The sequence below is a fragment of the Neomonachus schauinslandi genome, chromosome 12 (assembly GCF_002201575.2).
Source record: "Neomonachus schauinslandi chromosome 12, ASM220157v2, whole genome shotgun sequence".
In the NCBI taxonomy this organism is placed as follows: Eukaryota; Metazoa; Chordata; class Mammalia; order Carnivora; family Phocidae; genus Neomonachus; species Neomonachus schauinslandi.
Genome location: NC_058414.1, coordinates 101,126,724 through 101,135,176, shown reverse-complemented (window position 1 = coordinate 101,135,176; position 8,453 = coordinate 101,126,724).

Here is an 8,453-nt window from a genome sequence, read left to right as displayed (position 1 = left end):
CGCGGCAGAACCACAAGTAACCAGAAGTGGGCCGAGTGCGCCCCTGGCTTCCTCGGCCTTCCAGTTCAGGCACCTCACGCCCTCCTGCCCCACTCTCCCTACCCTCCTGGAGAGAGGACATTTGTCATTTCTCACTTCAGTCTACAGTCTCAAGCTAACTGCTTCTACAGAACATTTGCATTTTAAGTGAGTTGTTTCTAACTGTAAAATGTAAAACTTTGATCTGTTAGACATTCATTCAGAAGTAGGTAGTGTGGACACCGTAAGCACACCCACAGTGTGTGGCAATTAGACTCAATAAAGGTGGGGAAAACAAACAAAAAATAACGAGTCTACTTGGGGGGTGCCAGTGTGGGAGGCGTCAGAATGGTGGGGCACCTCCTCCAGCTCCTTCTTGCCCCCCAGTCCTCTCCTGGTGCACAGGGCCCCCTACATTCCTCCATCACTCTTCCCCAGGCTGGAGAGCACCTCAGGCTCTCTGCTCCTCTGGCCGAGCACCGTGGAGTCAGGCCAAAGGAAGCACCCGCCCCGTCCCTCCCCACCCTGCCCCAGTTCAGCCTTCTTCCCATCGGCTCCCATGAGAACTTCTCAACCATTAAACCATCAGCCTTTCTGAGTTTAACCAGGGATCCAGCTTTGCTAGAATCATCAAAGCATGTGAGATTCAGGCTCTCTCTTCCTTCCTCCTCCACTCTACTCTTCTAGGCCCGTTTCCCAAACTTGACTCTGCACACAAATCACCTGGGAGCCTATTAAATGCAGAGTCAGATTCAGTAGTTCTGGGGCAAGGCCTGAGCGGTCACATGGCTCACAAATTCCTGGAAGACATCGATCCTCCAGTCCAAGGAGCGCCCTACGAGTGGCAAGGCTCCAGTCTTCTCTGGACAATCATGTGGACGGCCAACTCTTTTATTCTAGGCCTCACAACCAAGAGCTTTTGGAAAATTGGATCTTCTGATTTCCTTCTCATTTTTCAAGATCTCGATGCTGCTGGAGAATTTAAAAGCTGAAGCTCATATAGGAATGATATTCCCCCAGTTAGTGCACAGCTGGGTCAGTCGGAACAGGTGCTGTCCACCGGCACCGCAGAGGTTGGCGAGGGGCCCTGAACACCAGCCTCCAGTGTGGACTTGCGCAGTAATGGGCTGACCCGTGTCCTCCAAGAAGCTAGGTCGAAGTCCCAACTGCTGGTCCCTAAGAATGGGACCTCATTTGGAAATAGGGTCTTTGCTGATGAAATTCAGATGTCAGTCAAGGTCACACTGGAGGAGGGTGAGCCCCTAACCCAGTACAACAGGTGTTCTTACAAGAAGAGGAGAGACACATGCAGACAGACACACAGAGGGAAGACGGCAGGACTGCAGGGACCCAGACGCCAGCCCGGGGACCCCAAGGAGCGCCAGCCCGCCCCAGAAGCTGGCAGAGGGCACGCAGCCTAGCCAACACCTGATTTCAGACCTCCAGCCTCCAGAGCTGGGAGAGAACCCGCTCCTGCTGCTCAAAGCCCCCAGATGTGGCAGTTTATTACAGCACGCCTGACAAACTAATACTAATTAATAAAATACTAACTCTAGGGAACAAACTGAGGGTTTCAGAGGGGCGGGGGTGGGGTGGACTAGGGGTTCACAGGGAGTTAAAAGCCAGCCGTGAGTGCCATCCAGGTAAGTGTTCTATTTCCTTAAGATCAAAGAAAAGAGCTCTGGAAAGTGTCAGTGCTCCTGGAGGCTGACTGGATGGACTCCTGGGGAACAGAGCTGAATGTCAGTGCCCCTGAGACCACAGTGCAGGGCAGCCCTGAAGCCCACGGGCTGGGAAGGAGGCTCAGCACTGTTGTCCTTGGAGTCCTCAGCCCACCCTTTTTACAAAGAAATCTATAAAAATTGATCCTTCAACTCAGCTGTGGCCAGTGACCGCTCATGACTGCCCAACACCCACTCCCCTGTTCCTTAATAATAAACCACGGAGGGGCGCCTGGGTGGCTCAGTCGTTAAGCGTCTGCCTTCGGCTCAGGTCAGGATCCCAGGGTCCTGGGATCGAGCCCCGCATCGGGCTCCCTGCTCGGCGGGAAGCCTGCTTCTCCCTCTCCCACTCCCTCTGCTTGTGTTCCCTCTCTCGCTGTGTCTCTCTGTCAAATAAATAAAATCTTTTAAAAAAATAAATAAATAAATTAATAATAATAATAATAATAATAAACCACGGATTCTTAGCGAGGCCCATGGCCATCCAGCTAAATAACTACATTTATCACCACCCCTTGCTGTCAGTTGCTGCCATGTGACCAAGTTCTAGAAAGTGTGGGATGATGTTTCCATGAGGTATCCTAAAAAGGGAGAAGCCATGCTCTGTCACTTCCTTCACCAGGTGGCCGGAATGCAGGTGTGTCAGCTGGAGCTCCAGCCACCACTTTGGGCTAGGAGAACAGGGGCCTCAATCTAGGGCTGGAAGGTTGGAACACTGCAGGGAGCATGGGTCCCTGAGGTCTTCACGGAAACCGTGATGGTGGCCATGGACAGCTACATAAAAACAAACAAAGAGAAGTATGTATTAAACTACCATTGGGACGCCTGGGTGGCTCAGTCGGTTAAGCGTCTGCCTTCGGCTCAGGTCATGATCCCAGGGTCCTGGGATCGAGTCCCACATCGGGCTCCCTGCTCTGCGGGGAGCCTGCTTCTCCCTCTGCCTCTGTCTCTCTCTCTCTCATGAATAAATAAATAAAATCTTAAAAAAAAAAATAAACTACCATCAATGCAGTCTTCTGTCATGTGCAGTCAAAATAAGTAGATTCTTTTATTTGCAAATAAAAATTCCACTCTTACATCAGTCCAATAAATATGTGGAGGGAAAAAAAATTTAGGCCAATTAACTAACCTCCTCTATCCCTGGAAAGCTTGTTTGTAAATAATTAGATTCATGAAATGGGAATATTCTCTGACTTGCCTGACAGGAATCATTACTCACCCTGAAGGAGAAGTTACAGAGCTTCAAGATTAAGAACCACTTAAATTACTTCTTTTTGGTTTTTTTCTGCACTAATCCTTAGATTCGTCTTATGCTTCAATCCAACAGTAAACGTGGGCCCCTGTCTTCAGCTGACCTGGGTTCTCTCTGCTCCTGGTTCACAGTCACTGGGAAACATTTTTATTTCTAAAATTGTTCGAAGAATTTGACGCTACAAAAAATACAGTTTAGTGCTGGAACTCGGCGTTTATCCATTGTCCCTCGTGACGAAGGGGACGGCTAGGCCAGCTACTCCCTCCCCCACAATCTTTCTCTCGTTCCTCCAGTTCCCTTGTCCCTGCACAAAGGGTTCCGACGGTCCCTGCATTCAGCCCCTGTCCTTCGTGTGCTGTTCCCGGGGAGGAGCTCATGTGCTTTTCACTGCTGCAGACACACGGCAGATGAACCAACACAGGGTTATTAAGCAACACGTTTAGGATTAGATTGGTGACAAATGAAGGTTAAAAAAGGAGCAAGGGTCTGAGGAAGCCCGAAGTAAACTGGGCATTTCAACTGCCTTCCTCAAAGGCAGCAGAATGAGCCACTTACCCAGGAGACACCCCCTACCCAGAGGGCAGGGGGAAGCATCTTCCTGACACACTTCATAACCCAGGCTGACACTGAAGCCTCACCTCCAGGCCACAGCCAGATATTTCTGGCAACAATAGAGATATACAGAGATGGAAATTTTTATTACCAGAATTGCAGGGAGCTTCTCCCCACAAGAGAAAGATAGTGTGGGCATGGATGGGACTGCCCCTGCAGGGTGTCTGCATCAGGGGGCCACTGTTGAAGACAAATGAGCACGGAGCGCCCGGGAGGTGAGGCGGAAGAGGGGGCATGGAGACACAGAGGAGAGAACGTGGAGGGGTGCTTGTGGAAATCATTGCACGGGACGCGCGCGACCCCACACCAAGCACATCTGCGTGTGTCCTGCCGGGTCGGGACAGGAAAGCTAAGGCCCACTTCCCAGACGGCCTTGCAGCGGGGTTCTGGGTGGAACCAGGGTCTGTTGGGGCAGAAGTCAGATGGGGAGGGCCCCACACGGGGAAATCCGGTCTCCGGCACTGCGGCGGGGGGTGGCGGGGGCAGCCCTGGGTTCTGTTTCAGCAGCTGCAGCAGCAGAGAGCTATGTGGGGGTGGGGGGCCGGGGGTGGTGGATCTGCATTTCTCATTGGATCCCAGACATTTCTCCTGGTAATTGTGCTCCTGGCTCGGACACACATGTGGTATCCCTGGCGCCCCAAGATTATAAAGCCACCTAACACCTGCTCCTTTAAAAAGCTGATTGGAAGCCCCGAAACATGGGAACGTGGTGATCAGAGTGTGGTATCTTCCATGCAAAGCCCTGCCCATTCTTCAGGAATTCCGTGCTAAACCTTTCAGCAGTTGGATTTTATTTATGAAAGCACCAACAGCTTTCTGCTCTTGCAAGACTCGGGACAGGTGTTTCTTAAAGTCCCCTTCCCACCTAACTCCGTTGCGTTACCGCACTGTGTTTTTAGTGTATTCTTTCTGTAGCCAACACGCTCGCCAGTGGAGGGTTAGGATAATCAGTTCTGAAGGACAACCTCAACGCAAGGCGGCCCGACTCCAACATTTATTAATAGGAGGCTCTTTGGGGATAAAAAGACAACCTTGCAAAAGTAAAAGGTACATAAATGTTGTTTGAATTGATCAATGCTTATGCAAACTCTTGCCTGAAATCTGTGGACACGGTTGTTGAAATCCTGTCCTCGCTTCACGTTATGAAGATAAGTCTCCCTTTGTCAATGACAGCTACAGTCCATAACCCCTGGATGCACTGCCAATAAAATGTCTGCACACGCATTCTCACAGATTGTTAAATTCTGTACTTTCTGACTTGTCCAATACAACCACAGGTTCAAGCTGGATCATCGATTTGTCCTTGGCCAAAAGGAAAATGAAATTGAGTGGAAAAATTGAGTGGGTCCATCGCTGGGAGTGGCCTTGTGCCCGACGCCGTCTCTGTCCCACGGTTCAAAGCCATCAGGGGCGCCTGGGTGGCTCAGGCAGTTAATCGTCTGCCTTCAGCTCAGGTCATGATCTCCAGGTCCTGGGATCGAGCCCCATGTCCGGCTTCCGGTTCAGCAGGAAGCCTGCTTCTCCCTCTCCCTCTGCCTCTCCCCACTACCCGTGCTCTCTCTGTCTCTCTCCCTCTCGAATGAAAAAAAAAAAAAGCCATCAGCTGGTCCATAAGCTGCACGGTCTGCCCTCCCCTTCAATCTCCACCCTGGCTGAGAATTATGATTCTAACAGACTCTTAACTCTAGAGAAGATACTGGTGGTGACCAGAGAGGAGGTGGGCGGGGGGACGGGGGAAACGGGATGGGGACTGAGAGTGCACTTGCTGTGAGAGCACCAGGTGTTGTATGGATGTGTTGAATCACTATATTGTACACCTGAAACTAATGTAACACTGCCTGTTAACTAATTGGAATTAAGACAAAAACTTTAAAAAAAAAAAGATTGTGATTCTAGGGGCGCCTGGGTGGCTCAGTCAGTAAAGCGTCTGCCTTCGGCTCAGGTCATGATCTCAGGGTCCTGGGATCGAGCCCCACATCAGGTGATTATCATTTTCACCTGACAAAGAAGAAAGCTGTAACATGCCTCATGGCCCACTCAGCACCAAGAGCGAATCATGACAGAAGACAAATCATTGCTTAGGGCTGACATGTGTGTACCCAGGTTTGAGCCCAGCTAGGGGCAAAATGAAAGCCAGGATGTGTGTGGGAAGTCAAGAGACCACTTTCTACCAGGTATATTTACACGTAGGGGCTGCTCACAGGCAGGAGCTTTAGTTTAAAACTCAAACTAAGCCCCCAGGCTCCACCATGACCAACGTCCAGAGCACGACTGGCCACTTGCCCTCGGCAGGGCAGCTCAGAGGCCCATCCCAACAGAGGGTGCCAGCACCTGCAGGCCTGTGCTGTTGGCCTCCTCCCTCGGGGCGCCCCCACCGGACCCCTCCCGTGCAGCCCGCAGAGCCGGGAGGGCTTCCCCAGCTGCAGCCCAGCACGCCCACCCTGCACTCCCCTCGCCGCCCACCCCGCGGCTCATCCGCTGGTGCTCAGGGACTCGCCCACCTCATTCCAGAAATGCGTGAAAACAGACACTCTGGGGGACAAACTTTATGGGGCAGGGCAGGAGCAGCGGATAAATGCTTCATCCTTACCAGCCCAGGGGGTGATTCTGAGACAGGGCCAAGTAGATTCCTGGCAATTCTTGGAATTTTGACCTAACAGTTCAGTCAATAGTGTTTGTGGGGCTTGGGGGGTCCCCACGACCACCCTGTTTTGACAATTCACTGGAAAGACTCCCAGAACTCCCTGAAATCTGTTGTGTTCACGGCTAGGGCTCACGACAGCGAACAGACACAGCTTAACGGCAGCCAAGGGACGAGGCGCCCAGGCAGGGCCGAGCTTGTCCCCTCCCAGGGCTGCTGTGGACGGCGCCACCTCCTGGCGGCATCCACGTGTGGCGACGCACACAGAGTTTGCCCACCAGGGAAGCTCACCCAAACCCCAGTGCCCCAAATCCTCGGGCTCAGGGACTCGTAGCCATGACCTTCAATCAGGCACTGACCTTCAGTGTCCAGCCACTCTGGACCCAAGGCCCCCACCCCAAATCCCACCGTCAGCACAGACCATCTGGGGTGGCCCAAGGCCCCAGGGCATCAAAGACATTCCACGAGGCGGGACGTTCCAGCAGCCTGGAGATCAGGGCGGAGGCGGACGACAGCAACACGGTAACTGACATGGGGCGCTAAACGCGGTGGTGCAGTGGGCACAGCGGAGCGCGGCCCCTGAACCTGAGGACACCTGCACGGTGTCCAGAGCACGAGGAAAAGCACGAGGCTCGCAGGCAGCCCCACGGCTGCTCTGATTTATTATTCAAGTGTAAAGTGTAATGGACCCACTGAAGAAATTAAAATGTGTTTTTCAGCACCTGCTTCTCTTCTCCTCTGCTTTACCAGAAGACTCATGAATCAGTAAGTACCACGGCCCAGACACCCATTCATCCACGAGCTGTTTGCCTCCTGCCTGCTCTGAGGGGATGCAGCACTTTTAATAGTGGGTACCATTAAGAACCGAAGGGGGGCGCCTGGGTGGCTCAGATGGTTAAGCGTCTGCCTTCGGCTCGGGTCATGATCCCAGAGTCCTGGGATCGAGTCCCGCATCGGGCTCCCTGCTCCTTGGGAGCCTGCTTCTCCCTCTGCCTTTCTCTCTCGCTCTGTCTCTCATGAATAAATAAATAGAATCTTTAAAAAAAAAAAAAAAAAAAAAAGAACTGAAGGGAATCAGTCCTAACTGGAAGCAGGGTCCTACAGGACTGGCCGGGGGAATGGATCTGGCTCTCCCCGTTGGCCCTCAGCTGGAGACGGGGGCGGGGGGCGCAGCTGGCCATTATTGATCAAGTCTGGTTGTTTGGGGCTGATGGCTGTGGTTGTGGGATGGAGTTCTGTTGTCACACGCACTCTGGCTGTTGTCTGTTCATATACGTAGTCTCTGAACTGGAAAAATGAAATGTTGAAAAATGTCCTCATGGGGCGCCTGGGTGGCTCAGTTGGTTAAGCGACTGCCTTCGGCTCAGGTCATGATCCTGGAGTCCCTGGATCGAGTCCCGCATCGGGCTCCCTGCTTAGCAGGGGGTCTGCTTCTCCCTCTGACCCTCTTCCCTCTCGTGCTCTCTGTCTCTCATTCTCTCTCTCTCAAATAAATAAATAAAATCTTTAAAAAAAAAAAAAAAGAAAAATGTCCTCATGAAAAGGGGAGTGTGGACGCTGACAGGTGCAGGGGAAGGCCATGAGGGGACTGGCATTCTGTGGCCATGAGCCTGGGACCACCGAGAGCACATCCTTCCCTGGCACCTGCCGGCGAGCCCGGCCACACCCGCATCTCCGGCCTCTGGCCTCGGACCTCTGGCCCCGGACTGAGGGACGCGGCATTTCCGTGATGCTGCCCTAGGACACTAATCCAGGTCTGTCACAGTCTTAGGGGAGAGTCACGGGGCCCTCATCATGTCCATTTCAACAGGACCCGAGTGAACTGCTTCCCCAGGACATGCCACATGCTAGGAGCGGAGGGGGGACCAGAACCATCTCGCGAGGCCACAGTTGGGAACCCAAATTCTTTTCAGGAAAGGTGCGTTGTATAGTAGAAATGCCTCAGATATTTCATTTAAATAATGTAGAATCAAGTAACAGCAACATCGGAGCATGGACCCAGGACTGACACGGTCAGTTTCCGTGTTCTGAGTAACGAAGAATGGGGACCAACCATCCGCACATTTTTCAACATTTCATTTTTCCAATTCACAGACTACATATATGAACAGACAACAGCCAGACCGTATGTGACAACAGAACTCTGACCCACAGCACGCAGCCATCAGCCCCAAACGGCCAGATCCGATCGATAACGGCAAGCTGCCTT